General features: G+C 41.6%; 1 protein-coding gene across 4 annotated transcripts in view; it reads right to left on the bottom strand.

Annotated features, from left to right (window-relative positions):
- Window positions 1-17,749, bottom strand: part of PLEKHG1 (pleckstrin homology and RhoGEF domain containing G1) — a 306,576-nt gene that overhangs the window by 84,345 nt on the left and 204,482 nt on the right. The gene's annotated exons all lie outside the window — the stretch shown is intronic.

The raw sequence follows: 17,749 nt of genomic DNA, 5'->3' as shown, positions 1-17,749 counted from the left end.
CACTATATTCTCCTTTTTTGGTTATAGTGAAATGTTAGAAAGAGATTGAAGTGCTTACTACTTCCGGGAGGCCAAGCTTGTTACAATCTCACCCATGAACCAGATCAGACATATAGTTGGACCAGAATTGTGATCTATACTAATGTTGCTCAATATTTTTAAGCCAAGTATCCCCTACCGAAATACATTATGTCACAGTACCCCAAGGTTGTGATACTACTATGTGCTGCACCCTAAAGAGGTGTTAGGACAGTGTAAATCCCACCTAGAGGCATGACATGTAGCCTCCAAATGCCACAAACCAGACTCCACATGTCTCCTTTTCTGATGCCATTCAGTATAATCCAGATAAATGACTTGGACGTTTAGGCTAGGTCTATACGACGACATTTGTGGCGCGACATTTTGTTTCACCAATGTCGCGCAACAATTTTTATAATGGCAGTCTATGGTGTCGCACTGAAACATGCGACATGCTGCGACGCGACAGTTGCAGAAAATCCATTCGAGATGGATTTTTCTGAGACCGTCGCGTCGCAGTCGCAGCATGTCGCATGTTGCAGTGCGACACTATAGACTGCCATTATAAACATTGTCACGTGACATTGGTGCAACAAAGTGTTGCACGACAAATGTTGCAGTGTAGTTGTGCCCTGTCGCGCGACAAATTTCGTCGTGTAGACCTAGCCTTAGGGTTATACAACTACACAAAAATCCTCCAGCACCAGAGCAGTCCATAAAATCAGTCCAGCTGACACATTTCAGACCATGCTAGTACTTATAGTTATGGTCCGAAATGTGTCAGCTATCTACTAAATTAGCTTTCAACTCAAACAATAACATTTCTACCTCTGGAGTTTCACTGGAGGATTTTTGTGAAAATCTAGCCTACTGGGATACAACTACTAGAAGTTGAGAAGCTAGACTCTATTTTGTATGTCCAATTAATAGGTATAATGTAAGAAAATTTCAGGATGCACAGAATGATGTATATATCACATAATTCTTATCCTGAAAGTAACTGATCATGTGAATACCACCGACTCGCTCTACAGCCTTGCTTAAAGGTCTTATTTAAAGTACCGTAGTTAATATTTATTCTGTTCTAATTTTTCTTTTAATTTGTGATTCTATCTGACACAAAAGACAATGTAATCTCTATTTAAACAGAAAAATGAGCTTATTTAGTCAAATCCATACATGTTTTATCAGGTCATTGATAAGGAGTGACATACTGTAAACACAGTAGTAAGTGCCACATTACATTTTACCTAAAAGAACAGATTTCACTGGGAGCCAACAATGGAGAGATAACACGAGCTATTTGGCTAGATTGAGGACAAATATTTGTTACAAGGCAATGATTAAAGTGAGAGGACAGTAAAATGACAGAATTGCTATTTAAGGCAGCGCTCAATACCCTTGTGGTGGAGTGCTCCCACTCCAGCTCCTGAATGGCAGTAAAACAAAGGCGACCATTATACACTTTCTTCTACGTCTACATGTCAAGCACAGAAGGAGATTGTACTGGTGAAATGCAACTGAAAATTGCTACTTGAATTCAACAGCCTGAGGTCACCTACCAGCAACACTACAGCTGACATTGTTTGTTCATTACATGCTACCCCCTAGCAATAGTTTTGATGGGGTCATGTCAAGGCCGTTTGTTAAAGGAAAAGCAATGGCGGTAGCTTTGTTTGGGAAACAAACAATTGTGATATGTATTACTGGGGCTGAGACATAATATAGGACTTAGACCCCATATGCCAAATCTGTACTTACTAGATGGGTACAGCTGGCCATACACCTTAGATAGCTAATTCGGCCAAGATCTTATTCCTCCTGACCTCCCATATATGTAGATGCTTGACCGAGCTCTTAGCTGAGTGTGTATGTGTTCTCAATGGAAATAGTCCTCTGTCTGACATCACTGAGACATTTTATGTTCCTTAAGAACAAATTGATCCTTATTTCCTAATCCTTCTCCCTCCTAAACATTGGGGAAAAATTAGAACACTGCTAAACACATAGTTCATTGTCCAGTTCTGACCAAATCAACAGGATTAGTTGATATCAATCCCTACCTGAACTCTACTGTACATGTACGGTAGTATTCGGGTCTTTAAAGATGGCGCCCACTCCAGAAAACAGCGGGCACCATAGCCAAAAAGTTTCTACTGTTTTAAACAGCAGATACCTGGGGCTAATGTCTGATCAGTGATAATCCCTCAGATTCTGTGATCAATTGTGAGGAGGCTTTCCCCGGAAGTGCTGTACTCCAGGGTTTAACCTGTTTCCCAGAGTTGAGATCAGGAAAGCTCTTTGTTCACAGTGGTGGCTTCAGTCCCTATGAAGGATCTGAGGCTACTACAGCAATGGCTCCTACGGTATTGAATGTCCCATAGACGGAAATGGTATATCACTGCAGTCTATTGGACACACGATCTAATGATTGCATGTTCAATTCCTCCAAGGGGACTTAATATAAGTAGAAAAAAAAAACATAATTTAAGATTACCCCGCAAAAAAAAAAAAAAATAATAAACCCTCACATAACTCCATAAATATCACTATAAAATGTTAGGGACATCAGAATATGATGATGCAAAGTTTTTTTTAGTTTTTTAGCAATTGGGGTGTATTCACATGGCAGTGCACTTTATGCAGGTTTTCCATGCAGTTTTTGCAGCATTTCCACGCCAAATCTCATGCATTACTTGCAGATCTAGTTCTATATTTTGACGCCGATTTTCTCTAGATCTCACTTTTTGCATTGCAAAGGCTGAAATCTGCACTGAAAATCTGCATAGACAGTTCACATGCTGCAGATTTCAAAATCCACACTGCACAGTGTACACGATATTTTGAAAATCTCATCAATTTAGCTGGTACTGTATTACACTACAGATTTCCCACACAAAAAATGCATGCATAATACATATCACATTCATGTACCCTTAGGCTGGGTTCACACTTGAGCGTTTTACAGCGCGTTCAAACGCGCTGTAAAACGCTCAACACATGAAAACCAATGCTTCCCTATGGCCCTGGTTCTCACCTGAGCGTTTTACAGCGCTGAAAAACGCGCTGTAAAACGCCCTACGCTCAAACAAGTACTTGAGCTTCTTTGGGGCGTTTTGACGCGCGTTTGTGGCCATAGGACATTGCAGTCAATCACACAAACGCGCGTCAAACGCGCGTTTACTATTGCAAAAAACGCTCGTCAAAAACGTGCGTTAAACGCGCATATCAAAGACGCTCAGGTCTGAACCCAGCCTTAGAGTGTGTTCTCTTGAGCAGATTTACTTCTGTGACTGAAAAAGTCTACGCAAGGCATCTTAATAGGGTTGTTTCTGCAGCACATGCGTTGTTTTGGACTGTGTGAATATCTGGTTCATTTTCATATACCATTGGAAACATGAAAGCAGCATTGTAAAAGTCTCCTTACATGTACCAATGTTTCAGGTAATTATCGGGAACAAACCAAACGTTCCCTATAATTGCCTGATTGTCAGTGGAGATGGAGCTACATGCATTAAATTGTCCCCATAGAAAATCATTGTTCCTGGATACCAGATCGCTGTTTATACAGGACGATCTGCTTCCCAGAAAACAGTATTACAGGTGCCGGCTGACACAATTACCCAATAAACGAGCACTGGGAGTTCGCCGACACCTTTTATACAGGCCAATTATTGGGAACAAGTATTTCTGCAAACTCTCATCCTCGATAATGCTTTCTAAACGCTGTTAAGAACAGCTCAGGCAAGATGGCCGCCCCCATAATCATGTTCAGAAATAAGAATAAATAAATCTGCAATCAGAAAATAAAATTATTAGAAAAAAAAGGAGATGTGTTACTATCAAATTTTAACTGGCAGATGTCACATTTCCTTTAAGAAGTGAAATATATTTTGTTCCACTAGTTTTCATACTTCGCCCCTTCATTGTATTAACTGAACAACCTATGCCCCCCTTTTGCTTTTCAAATACAAGTTATATGTGAATATAGCAGGACGATATGTTAGTTTGGGACAAACAATAGTATAATGAGCTGCTTAGCCGCATTCCCAAGGAAATGTCATGCATCTCTAAAATAAGTCTCATTGTTTCAATCTTCCATGAATTTAGTTGCACTTCCCACCCTTTACAGGCTACGCCCTTTGCAAGAATATATAGCTTAAATAGTTTTTTTTTTCAACTGTTTTATACAGATGACCTATCCTCAAAATAGGTAGTCAGTATCTGATCGGTGGGGGTCTAACACCCTACCCCCCGCCGATCAGCTGTTTGAGAAGCTGTGTGAGTGCCACGACCTTCTAGGCCTCTTTCACATGGGCGTGTGCGCCCCGTGGTCGTGCTGCGGGCCGCAATGCATGAGCACAGTCCATGGGGCAGCCGCAGCGGATCGTGGACCCATTCACTTGAATGGGTGGGCGATCCTGCCTTTTCTCCAAAAGATAGGACATGTTCTACCTTTTTGCGGAATGGAAGTACAGGACGAAACCCCACGGAAGCACTCCGTAGTGCTTCCGTAGGGTTCCGTTCCGTGCTTCCGTTCCGCACCATTCCACATCTCTGGATTTGTGGACCCATTGAAGTGAATGGGTCCGCATCCGTGATGCGGTATGCCCACAGAACGGCACCCGTGTATTACGGATCCGCAAATGTGGTCCACAATACGGCAACGGGGCGCACACGCCCGTGTGAAAGAGGCCTAACCGAAAGCCTTTTGAATGATGCCACAGTTACATATATGTCTCCTGTAGGAACGCATCCGTGCATGAGTCGTTTATTCTGCACCTCAAGTCAACCCATACAAAACAGGTAAATTTGTTCATGTCTTCTAAGTCAGGCATGACCAGGAGAAAAGCAAAATCTTAGCAGCTAAACAGAGCCAAGTAAAATGGAATAATGCATTATACAGCTTTGTGCGGAGCGCGGTAATGGGATTCCCCGGCTTTTATTTCTGGACAGTGGAAAATGAGATTAAAACTTTAGATGAAGCGTAAAACATTCTTTTGACTTTCCTACTCAGGAGACTTCAGTAGGATACTGTACCGTATTTATAAGGCTGCTTTTTCTCGGACACCAAGAGTTATCAAGCGTAAAATAACTCAGTGGTGTGTAGAATCGTACAACATCCAGTTACTTATCTGTTCTTAACCGCGACTGTCCCGATTCCAAAAAACTGTCATGACTGACACTGTAGCAGTGCAACTGTCTTTTGAACTGAGCCTAATATGCCCCATTCTGAGCCACAATTCTGGCATAAAACCAGATTAATCATCCAGCCTAAGCCAGGCTCAGGTCTAGATACCTGTTAGGAAATAGGTGATCTTACTTTTAAAGAGGAACTCTCACCACTCTTGACATGTGTTTTAGTAAGTACTTGTATTTCCCCCAAAATAAGAATTTTTTAACATATTTTCTTATAATTCTGTGTTCTGCCATTCCTATTTTACTCCTCTTTATGAATAAAGTGAAAACCGGGGTTGACTGGCCATAGACCTACAAAGAAATTTCCCAGTGGGCAAATTCTCAGGGAGGCACCCAAGCTTCCTTCTCTGCCGCTGGCTGGGTACATAATAAGCTCTTGGCAGTAATTAACACTGTGAGAATCAGGTACTCATGTACCCAGCCAGTGACCACTCATGCCATCCAGAATTCAACTGCTGTGGCCTGCATCACACCTCTAAAGGCAACTGGAGGAGGACATAAAACTGCACCTACTGATGGCCACCACAGAGGGACAGCTTTTGGGGCAGTGTATTGTGCTGTACTGTGGTACACGGTTCTGCTGGGACGGTATTTTGCGCTATGGTATTGCTGACCCTGCCTACTTTTGTTGCTCTGCCTTCAACATGGGGCCACTAAGTTCCCAGTCCATTCCTATTCCCTACACAGTCTGACACTGGCATCGCTGATTGGACAGTGTAAGAATGTGATTAGACACACCGCCTACTGCTGACAAAGTCGTCAGTGTATCATACATTTTTAAAAGGAATAATAGAAAAATTTAAGGATAGATGCTTCAGATCTGTTATATTTTAGGGAATACTATTATTTAGCATTAGTATTAATCATTTATGACTATTGGTGCAAAGAAATTTCTTAAGTCCGTTGCAATTCTTACTTGATAGCACGAAGAATGAAACATATTGGTTTCCAGTCATTCTGAGCATTCTTGGCCCATGAATCCACCAAATAGTTAATCCGAAAAATTCAACTATTAATTGTAATAATTAAAATTCCTTTAAACTTGAGGATTAAAAGAAAAAAAAATAGACAGCCTCTTCTCTAAAGGAAGCGTTAATGTCATCTAGAGAAAGGCTTTCTGTTTCCTATCAAAGATTTACACATGGCCAAGCAGCATTGTACTTAGAAAGGGGGTGGGGGGGGGGGGGGGGTACGACTGTATCTCACCACAGAGGAATGTCCTTGTACAGTGAATGACTAAACCCGGGCCCACATCATAAAGTTTCGGCCTGCTGTGACCTACCAGCCTACAGCAAGCACTATGGACAAATCAAGCCCGGCCTCCGTCTGTGCCAGGATTACCTCATTGGCATCTCAGGTAAATGAAGAGCCCTCAGCCAGCCTAATCTGCTCATGGGTGGGGTGGAATAGAACGTGAGTCAGCTTTTACCAGGGAAAATGGAAGCACAATAGATTTGGAAGAAACCTGACTCGTAAAGCAGCTTTCGCCATCTCCTAATACTACTTCAACCCCCTCCCGTTAATGTGAGGAACTTCAGACAAGGATAAGAGTCTTAAATGAAACATGACATCATTCAATTCAGCACAGAACAATAGACATCACTGTGGGTAGCCTTAACCAATACACTTCACTGAACACCACCCTTCCAAATTCTTTCCCGCAGAAGGCTGCACTCCAAAATCTTAAGCAATTTAAGTTCCTGAGCTTCATTTTACAGTAAGTGATAAGGAGCTTTCAGACATTAGGAATGTCTGCTCCACCTGGGGCACTCAGTGGTCGTTATTAACAATGCCCATCTGTATCTGCAGAGTGCCAGCCTGCTTATCAGCGCCCATTACAGTACCGTAAACTTCATTTTTAATATCAACCCTAACCTGGAGCTTTTAAGTTATTACCACTCAGCTGAACAGCAGCCAGTTTTTTTTCAGCAAAGTTATTTAAGTGTCTGGTTGTCACTTTGTACAGAATAGTGATTTTTTACTGATCAGTGGGGGTCTGACACCCGGCCCCCCCACTGATCAGCTGTTTGAAGAAGCTGTGGTGCTCCAGTGACCGCTGCTGTCCCCTTATAGAATACCAACCACAGCGCCATATATTGTATAGTGGCTGAGCTTGGTATTGCAGTCCAAGACCATTTATATGAATGGGACTGAGCTGAATATTGGCCATGAGATAGATAGATTGATAGATAAAAAAAAATTCCAAGGCTTAAAATCCAAGTAGATACTTTTATTCACCAGATAGCAACGTTTCGGTCCACTTGCTGGGACCTTTTTTCAAGCAGTGACAAAGTGCAAACAGTGCCTTGTGCTTATTTATACAGGTTAACATAATTATCGATCCAACGGTATGATATATAGTGCATGTTAAAGTGAAGCTATACATATCTCAAAAACCAATGTTCACATATCTATTCATAATATTATAGAGCGTAATTCATAAGTAATGTCATAATTAGTATTAAAAACATGTGTGCCAATACCTAAAACTATACCTCTAAGGATCAGCACAAAGTGAGCAAAAAAATTCCAGTACATCATCTTTTTTAGAGAAACCATCTGATCATTTCGGAAAAAACCAACTCGACGTGGTGGAAGAAGTCCAAATAGAAAATAAAAAGACCAGCCACAGAAAAGAAAGAATGTACAGACATTAATATTGTGGTAAATATTTTCTCACATGTTTTATCGGACATACAATTGAAATTATTAACCAAGGGCTTGAACTTTTGTCCTAATGTTAGTACTGACTGGTTACAATTGGAAATCGATTTACACCAGTCTTTCCGTAGGCTAAAGCTCCAAACCTGGTTTGCTTCACATTCATCACAACAAAAAGATATTATGGACTACTGAATTAAGGTTATCCGATTTTGATTTAATAAGAGTGATTTTACTCTACCTGTATCGTCACCCATTGATTTATTTATGGATACTGTATTGAAAGATACTTATGATTTGAAATCTAGAACAGAGAGGTCGTTCCGCCATCCCAACATGAACCAGTTGGAGTGGCGGGCGTTGAATAAGTTGGTCCATGACCACAGTCTTACCTTTGAGCCCGCTGATAAAAGGGGGTGAGATTGTGGTCATGGACACTCAACAGTACATCGATGAGGCACATAGACAACTGCAAGATGACACCGTGTACCAACGTCTCAATGGGGACCTGAGGTGGGACATTGAGAGAAAAATGCAAGCTTTATTACAGGAGGCTTTGCGAGCTGGGTTTATTTATGTCAAATTAAAGGATTTTCTTACAGTTACACATCCTATGACACCTATCCTGTATTTATTATTACCCAAAATACATAAACATAAAAAAAAAATCCACCAGGGAGACCCATTGTCTCAGGTAGGGGATCGATACTGTGTAATATTTCAATATTTCTAGATAAGATCCTGCGTTACTATGCTATGACATCAAAATCGTACATTCAGGATACAACTGATTTTTTCAGTTGTATCCTGGCAGATACGTCACTTCCACCGAATATAATTTTGGCTTCATTGGATATTACCAGCCTTTATACATCTATCAGACACACCTTTGGTATTGAGGTGATAAAACAGGCCCTAAGGCCCCTTGCAGACGAGCGTTCCTCCCGCAGCGAGTCCGCATCGCAGCACCCGGCCTGACCTCCCAGCACTGACGGGATTCACATAGCATTATATTTATTTATGATGCTATGTAACCCTTACAGTTCTGGAATGTATTGGATAACACTGGCAGCATTATGCGGTAAGTGATGGCGATACATAGAGGACGTCTTCTTAATCTGGATGGGCACTGAGGAAAAACTTCTTTCATTTTTTTCACTTTTTAAATACAGTCGATATGGACATCAAATTCACACTGGAATATTCGAGTAAGGAAATTCATTTTTTAGACACTCACATAACCGTGATGGATAATAGTTTATCCACAGATGTTTATGTAAAACCAACAGATAGGAATACGCTATTATGTTATAGCAGTGCACATCCGCGTGCCATGGTAAAATCACTACCACCAAGTCAGTATTTGAGTGCGAAACGCATTGTAAGCAATGACAAAAAATTGGAAGCCACATTAAATAAGACGACACAAGCATTTCACTTTGTCACTGAGAAAGGTCCCAGCAAGTGGACCGAAAAGTCGCTGTCTGGTGAATAAAAGTATCTACTTGGATTTTATGCCTTGGAATATTTTTTTTTATCTATTGATACCCTGGGGGTGGATCGTTCCTACAGCTGCTGGCACTCTCCACTCACAAGCTAAACTGTGGTGCTGCCCAGTTTTTATCTCTTATCTAGATATATGTGATGTCACCGGCCTAGGAAGAGACTTTAAAGAGCTGAAACGATTTTAGTCCAAAAATTTGTAGCAAGTCCCTTTTTAACCGGCTGTGAGGCAATATTTAGTCGCATGGCCGGTTTCATGCCATGTTCGGCAGTTGGGCCTTTACTAACATTTACACCTGGAAACAAGCATAAAATGTTGGCAAAAAAGTACACCAACCAGGGGCTGGAATAGTTTTTTGGGTTGGATGCAAGGATTGCCATAACCTATGATGAAATAAATTGAAATGCAAAGTATATTACAAAGTTGACTTCACTTCATAAAGCCGAAGCTGTATCTACAAGGCTCATTATCACATTAGCAAATCTGGAAGTCTGCGGAGTTCTCTTGCCATATAAAAATACCAGGATTAAAGCAGACTCCATTAAAATCAATAGGGTCCACCAAAGTTGACTAGTTTCCATTTCAAAACAGATATGGAGTGGATGTCATAGCTCTGGTATAAATGGAAACCATGTAGGTAATGTGAACAATGACAACCCCTTTTAAACCACCTGTAGATTCAGCTTAAAGAGTTTTTCCAGAACTTGGATATTGATGACCTATGATAGGTCGATGGAGGTCTGACACCCAGCTCTCCCACCGATTAGTTGCTGGAAAGGATACAGTGGATGGAAAACTGTCCACTCCCCAGCGTACTGAATCTAATCTCTTAAATGAGAGCAGAGCTGCAGTACCCTGGACCGACCAGTGGATGGAATCTTGTGCTTCCGATTCCGTTCACTGTACTGCTTCCAGAGCTGGTGGCTGCCCAAAACAATAGACCTTTGGCAGTGCCTGGTGTCAGACTCCCACCAATCTGATATTGATTATCTATCCTGAGGATAGGCCATCCAAATCACAGCACCGGGAAACCCCTTTAAATGTAGACTAAGGGTACAACCACACGTGTAGGGTCTGATGTGGGTTTTCCACAGTGGCCAAAACTGCTCAAAATGGGCTGTTTTATGCCAAGTGTGGCCAAAGGGTCTTCTAGATAACTAGGTAAGCAACAGTCCTCTAATATAAATGTAAGCAAATGTAGAATAGCCTGCATGCCAGCCTTGACTTCCCTGGTCGCAGTCAGCAGACTGCTATATGACTCGTCTGATGTCACTTAACTACTTTTGGTGAGGGCTTCTCTGGATAACCACAGGATATTTGACTTTCCATGGCTGCCCTCCAGCATTTCTGCAGTGATCTTTGATTTCATGTAGGGTAGGGGTTCAGGATATTAGGGACTTTAAACATGGTCCTCCTGATATAATGAGATATTTTCACCAATACTCTAGAAATAAATAATTCGGTGGATTGCGCTCATTTTTTTATGTGGAAAAACCCCAGAGTAGTACAGAACTAAAAAAAGTGAGTGACATTTGACAGATTTGCTTTTTCCTTCCCTCCAGATTTGTCAATTGTTTCTGTGGATTTTTTGTGCGGATTTCACGCTTTGCAATGCCAAAAGAGAATTCAGGGAAAAACCTCCCCAAAATAACATATGCCTATTTTGGTGCAGAAACACAAAGAAACCTGCACCCGTGTGCAGGAACCCTACAAGTATCACATACTATCTGTTCTGTTTTCTCTGCAACCTAGTACTTGCTGTGTATACCGTGGCAGAAACCACTGCGGTTTTCCACTTTGAATGCCTTGGACCTGTTCACAGCTGAGCTCCGCAGCTAAATTGCAAGTGGACACCCAATGCAACCCCAAGCGGTGGAGGTCCGCAAACAGCGCCAAGAAAGGACATATCCGTCTTTAAACAGAAGCCTTATGTCCTACAGAAAATAATCCGAGGAAGACACCACTTGGCCACCGCTGGAATTTTGATGCAGTGTCAGGGCCAAAAAAACTAACAAAAAAAAACACAAATGATGTGTTCATCATCCATTCCACCCACATTTAAAAATGTAAATGAGTCATATTATTAGAAGCTCCCATGTGCCAGATCTGTAGCCTCCTGACACAGGCTCTGAAAACAAACAATCGCCTTTTGCTATAGGAACAGCTCATAAACCCGGCTGCTTGCCTCCCACATCTGGCTAGAACAATCTGGACATGAAGGGTTTATAAGGATTCACATAAACGCACTGAACAAATGGCACTAGTTCACCTCCCATTGAACCTCTCCGGTCTATCGAGCAGCTTTTGTTTTTGCAGCACATTGCCTCTTCCAGCTATGAAGTTTATACTCTGCTCCCTCCATGGACTATAGTTATCCCACAGTCCATGGAGGGTGCAGAGCATACACTTCATAGCTCCTGGAGCAAGCTTCCACATACTAAAATGTGGGCTAGTTTAATTGATATGGAATTGCCAGTGGTAGGCAAATTACATTGCAAGCTGTACTACAACAGAGATGGATCAAGAACCCAAGGAAGATTTATTTGCTTTTTCATAGGAAAAAGAAAAGAAAATTAGATCATATTAAAAGGTGTTTTCTATGACTTACTGATGGCATATCTTCAGGATAGGTCATCAGTATCTGATCGGTGAGGGTTCGACACCTGGCACCCAAGTGTAACATCCCAGAGTTATGTTACTAAACTCTTTTTCCCCGCTACTATTTGTTGGTAACATGTGCCTTGTCATCTAATGTGATTTTATGTAATACTCCTCACAAATGTGCATTTTATAAGCCTGTTACATTTATTTGCTGTAATTTCCATGTACACCAGCAGGTGGCAGCAATGTGTTACCAGGGTCTTAGTAACAGTTTAGCATTTCTAGACTGGAATAGTACATTCCAGTTTAGCTCCCCCTCTATGAGCAGAAGTGGGCTGGCCCATGTCCTGCCTCATGGGTGGGAAAGGAAGCAACAGTTAGTGTGTTCCAGCTCTCCCTGCAAGGGGAAGGCTGTGCAAGTAGGAGCTCCCAGAAATAGGGATCCCAAACAAGGATCTTGTCTCGGTTGAGACCAAAGATCTTCATTCCCAGTCTGAGCCCTTCAGCCTCAACTGGTAACAAGCAAGCAGCCATCTCCAGAACTCCCTGTGAGCATAACTGTGAGTAACATCCAGAGACCAGGAGAAGCCAAATTCCTCCTCAGCTAGTCAGTCCCCAACACAGCAGAAGATAGACAGAGCAGAAGATATAGATTCCTGCCATATTCTCCAGGCACATGATAGAAGCAGAAGAGATAGTAATCCCTGCCATATATTGCCAATACCTGCTGGGACCCAAGACTATTGCTGTATCTCAAATGGATTGATGCTGCCTCCAGTAAAGACAATTTGAATTATATTCCAAGTCTGGATCTCATTCATTGCTACCAAGTCCCTCAATTACTCCTACTAGCAACACACTCATTTATTGCAAGTGAGCCAGGATCCAGGAGTCCAGCCGTACCAAGGTAGGAGACACCATTGACACTATACCTACTACTACACAGAGACATTATACCACTCTTGCATTCCTCACCTGGTACGTGAGTTGCAACATCTTAAAGGGCCCTGTGTTAGTACCCTGCGCACGCTGCATTTGGCATCACGAACAAAAACTATAGACTTATATACCCATATCCGGACCCACTGCATAATTTGGCGTCCGTGTAACTGTACCCACGGTCCGGCTCATTGCACAAGTCAATCAGCTGTTTGCAGAGGCTGGGACGTTCTGGTGAGCGCTATGGCCTCCACACAAATAACCAAGCACAGCACCATACATTGTAACGCGGCTGTGCTTGGTATTGCAGCCCAGGCCTAGTCACATGAATAGGACTAAGTTGTGCCTAGGCCATGTGACTGATGATATTGACGTCACTGGCCTAGGTAGAGGCCCGCAATGTTTACCGGAGCGTAGGCAGCTGAATGGCGGGGGTGCCAGGAGCTGGACCCCCACTCATCTCATGTTGATGACCTCTTCTGAGGATAGGCTCTCTCTAATATAGCTCTATAGCAGATGCCCTCTGGAAATACTTTACAGGCCATCTCATTATCAATGCATGTAGTCTAGAACAGTGTTTCCCAACCAGTGTGCCTCCAGCTGTTGCAAAACTACAACTCCCAGCATGCCCGCACAGCCAAAGGCTGTCCGGGCATGCTGGGAGTTGTAGTTTTGCAACAGCTGGAGGCACACTGGTTGGGAAACACTGTTCTAGAAAACAATTCTATCGCAACTTTATTGATATTAATGATATTTTCCAAACCACATGGACCAGAGTCTGTAATTCAGTAAAGTGGAGCAGAATCTCAGGCTGGAAACCCTTCCATCATTGAGGTGGGTGGAAATGTGATGTCTGATGTGGAAGAGCTATATAAAGCCAGCACAGATAAACAAGGCCATTTGGAAGAGGTTAAAGTTCAATTCCTAACTACAGAACAGAGTACCTATACCAGAGGACCTAAAAAAAGGACGTACTCTTCACTGACACCTAATGTAGCATGGTTGGTAGAAAGGGTCAAGAGGCCGTCACTGAACAAAATACATAGACAAGCAAAAAGACAGATTCTCAAGCAATAACATATCAAGGATTTAGGATTTGTCCTGGCAACACTATAGGACACTGACAAATGATCGATAATGGTAATTTAGACATACTTTACCATTAAGAGGGTATTTTGTGTATCAGTCTGCACTGCAATAAAATAAGAGGAATGTGTACTGTCCGGTTCACATTTGTTGGATCTGACAGATTTTGTAGTGGATTCCATGCTTAAATCCATGTCAAATCTGTTGATGATATGCATCCCATGAATGACATGGGACTAATCCTTGTGCAGATCTGCTGCCCACCTGCAATAAATCCATAGCAGAAATCCCAGTCAGCCTCAAAATTCTGCCATGGAAATACATGTCTACTCTTAAGCCTCCCGGCGTCCTTGGCAACGAGAGACACCGCCGACTCCTGGATTCAAGACAGCCGCCTAGGGAGAAGTGAGCAACGCCAGAGGACCAAAGACAGCAGCGCCGGGTGAAGGGTAAGTGATCTCTGTAGCCAGAGACAGTGCGGGACGCCGCACTCAGGCACAGAGCGCCCCTTCCTCCCACAGCATCCGCATATGAGCAGAATATTCACGGACCACTGTACTCTATTCGTGTACATTACATTTGTGTATATGCCTGCGGTTTACTGACCAATATATATGCCTGCTGTTCTTTGACCAATTACTCACTTATATATACCAGAAAAGCAACTCACGCACTCTCCATCTAAATAGCGGGAACCACATAAGGAGTCAAAAGGCGCAGTATCCATTTATTTACCATATATCTCTCACCCAGAGGACATCACCATAATAGCATTCTATTATCCTACTTAAGGAATACAAACGCATCAATCTCGGAACTATTCTCTTATAGAAGGACATCCTTTTTTTAGCGCATTATCCAGCGCATTTTTTATATATTTTTATATATTTTTTTATATTTTTTTTTATATTTGTTCCTTTTTTTTTATATATTTGTTTTATTTTTTCATTTTTTCACATTTTATCATTCCTATATGTCATTTCTTCAATACTCTCAATACCAGCTGGTCACCATTGAATGACATCCATTATCCTCTACCTACTCAAAAGGACATTTAGCTGAAATTTACTTACTTCATTTTTACCTTTATTATACACCCTGCATCGACTATATTTTAATATACTCCACATCGACCATATATATATAAATAAATTAACATATTGACCCAATTAGAGTGTGCCTGCTTATTCATTTTCCTAATGTGTGAACATAGCCTAAAAAAGATGCCACTGCAGGGGGGCAGTTTAGGTTGGCTCTATCCAGTTTTAACACCTGTTTATGTTTCTTTTCTATCTAGGCATTGCAACATTGAGGGGAGAGGAGTCCCCGTTCACACACTGCAGTATTTTTCGCTGTGGTTTGGCTTATGTTGCAATACATTGATATACCAGCATGTTCCTACAACATGGGGCCACTGAGTTTTTTCCAGGGCCACTTTTAGTTCCCAGTCCGCCCCTGATAAGTACTCTGATTCCACTTTTGCCTTTTGCTGAAAAAGATGCGGGAAAATCTGCCTCAAACCCTCCTCCAAAAAAATTCCAACCCAGATTTACTAATGTATCTCTGCCAAAATCTGTCTAAAACAAGTGAAGCAAAATGGTGCATATAGGGATGCTATAATATTTTACCAACATGCTCAACAAGGGATGGGGCTTAGCAGAAGTGGGCAGAGCTTCGTGGGAAAGGCCCAAGATGCGCCATTTTGTGCCAAAATTTCAGCGAAATATCTGTCTCAAAGTAAGCCGGCTTCCATACATTTGTCAGAAGGTCACCATCTCTAGTTAGGGGTTCTTATAGATCTGTCAATTAGAGTCCAGCCTGACCCAGCGAGTTGGTAGAACTGTTTAAGAACATTTGAGCTCAAATAGCTAGTAAGGCTTTTAAAAGGTCTTACAGAATTGTCAAGAGCCCATATAAAACAATAACAGTGGACGGTGCCGTCCTAGATAGCACATTCCTTGACAGTTACTCATACCAGTACTAAAGAGAACCTAATATTCAGGTACTTCCCAGTTTCCAAAGATTTGTCCTTGGACATAATTTCCCGTTTTTAACTAATTACCGTTTTCCACTACCTCTTCCTTTTCACGGGTGGTTGGTTCAGCAAGTTCCTCTTGTACAATATAGCATTTATTTAACTTAAACACAGGCCCTAATTCTCAGCAGGGTCTCCAGTGGTCAGGACTCCACTGATCAGACCCTTATTCCCTATCCTGTGGATAGAAAATGTGTCTGCCATGTTTCAACCCCTTTAACAGCAGGATATTGATCCCTACTGTATTGTAATTGAAACATTACAATATCAAGATAATGCCACCTACAGACCGATGTCAGGTACGGCTGCCCCCACACATTGGTGTGTTCTGACTCAGGTCCATTGATAATCTAATGTGCATAGGGATTATCTCCTGACAGTATATATTTTCTAATTGACTTTAATGTTGATATCATACACATAATTTTTTGTAGTTCTTTCATAGCATTTTAAGAACGGCCAGCTCTTTGAAATAGATTGTGAATTATTCAGTAGCCTACATACAAAGCCTTTAAGGCCAGTTGCAGGTAGCTTTTCACATCTGTATTAGATTTTAACTTAATACGGTTCTATTGAGATCCAGTTTAGAAGAATTACAGGGGTCTGGTTGTTGCAATGCAGATGCTAAAATGTGGCTTTATGAAAGTCGTGTGGAACCGGCCTAAATGATCATTTGCATAAATGTTAGGTCCAAATTCTCATCCATATCTTATTTTTTGTAGTCAAAAATTGGATTGGATCAATGCAGTATGATGGAAAGCTTCTCTTTGGTAAAGGGTTTCTTCCTCTCTTTGGTTAGAACAAAAAAACAAAAACAAAACAGATATGGCCTTATAAACTGATAGTTTTAAACCTCACATTTTAAAGACACCTGGTAAAATTGAGTTTTTTTTAAAAAGGTCATAAACCTGGTCTGAATAACAGATGTTACAAAGAAGACTTTCCTTTGAACTCCATTCCAAAAACCTAAATGGTTTCTTGATACCCCAATAAAACTGGAGGTGATGGCCCATTTTGTAAGTTTATCATGTCAGGTCTTCCAGTAAGGGCTCATGCACACGACCGTATGTATTTTGCAGTCCACAAAAAACGGATCCGCAAAAAATACGAATGAATTCCATGTGCATTTCGTATTTTGCGGAACTGAACAGCTGGCCCCTAATAGAACAGTACTATCCTTGTCGGTAATGCGGACAAGAATAGGACATGTTCTATTTTTTTGCGGAATGGAAATACGGATATACGGAAACGAAATGCCCACAGAGTAACTGCTGCTTTTTTTGTGGACCCAATGAAATGAACGGTTCCATATATGGTCCGCAAAAAATACAGAATGAACACGGAAAGAAAATACGTTCGTGTGCATGAGCCCTGAAGCACAGATTAAGTGAACGGCCACTGCCCTCTTCCCAAGTGTTTGACATGCAGTATGTTTAAGTGCACAGCCCATTTTTATTACAACTTCTTATGTGGACAGCTAGCACAGTAAAGTGACATGCAAATGCACATCGCAGAATGGATGCATCTATAAAAAAATAAAAATAGCTGTATTTATTCTGACATTCTGAAACATACTGACAGCATATGTGTAACACCCCAGAGTGGTGTTACCACTCCTGCACCCTGCTACTATCTCTAATGGGCTAACAAAAACGTCATCTTATGTATTTTGTTCAGGTCCTCCACAATGTGCATTCCTAATA

This window comes from Bufo bufo, chromosome 4, assembly GCF_905171765.1.
Source record: "Bufo bufo chromosome 4, aBufBuf1.1, whole genome shotgun sequence".
NCBI lineage: Eukaryota > Metazoa > Chordata > Amphibia > Anura > Bufonidae > Bufo > Bufo bufo.
Note: the sequence above shows the minus strand (reverse complement) of the source record. Positions and strands in the feature narration are given on the sequence as shown.